The sequence below is a fragment of the Anopheles aquasalis genome, chromosome 3, assembly GCF_943734665.1.
Source record: "Anopheles aquasalis chromosome 3, idAnoAquaMG_Q_19, whole genome shotgun sequence".
Taxonomy (NCBI): Eukaryota; Metazoa; Arthropoda; class Insecta; order Diptera; family Culicidae; genus Anopheles; species Anopheles aquasalis.
Window position 1 is genome coordinate 41039064 of NC_064878.1, and position 591 is coordinate 41039654.

Consider the following 591-nt stretch of genomic DNA (forward strand, 5'->3'; position numbering starts at 1 on the left):
CACTAGTTATAGACTCCTTCAACTGCAGTCGAGAGGACGATGCCTAAAACTGTACCTATATACTACCTGTACCAGCTGGTACGCCCGTTTTCAACGATCATTTCAACCGTTTGCGTCGCTTTCATGCTTGTAACGCTTTATGCTGCGTGAGGGAAAACACTTCCTTACCTTCTTACCTACCTAAACGGCACCACTAAACGTCCTGTTCTCTCTCACACACAATGGACCAAAGCAAATGGCGTAAATGAAGATACTGTAAATGTTAATGTCATTGTGCGTGCACACTTTCTCCACCTCCCACAAAAAACACTCGCGCTCTAGCATGTTCCTAGCTAGTAGAGTACCCAACATTTCGCTTTTTGTTCGATTTTGATGTGCATAATCCAGGCCCAGTTGAGCTAGCGTAGAAATAAGCATATGGCGTAGTAGTTTAGTGTAGCATGAGTCCACCAGCAAAAGAAGTTAAAAAAAAAAACAAACAAACAAACACAACTTATCATGAACATACTCGTAACTGTAACTGCATGACATAAGCATTCAATGATACTATTTTGCCTGATATCCTAGAACTGTAAGAATATGAGAACCCGC

General features: G+C 41.6%; 1 protein-coding gene across 8 annotated transcripts in view; it reads left to right on the plus strand.

Annotated features, from left to right (window-relative positions):
* Window positions 1-5, plus strand: part of LOC126574083 (protein N-terminal glutamine amidohydrolase) — a 38970-nt gene extending 38965 nt beyond the window's left edge. For all 8 annotated transcript variants that reach the window (XM_050234036.1, XM_050234039.1, XM_050234038.1 and 5 more), the window contains exon 5: window positions 1-5. This exon is cut by the window's left edge and continues 3981 nt beyond it. The gene's annotated coding sequence lies outside the window, so the exon portion shown is untranslated.
* Window positions 6-591: the final 586 nt, after the last annotated feature.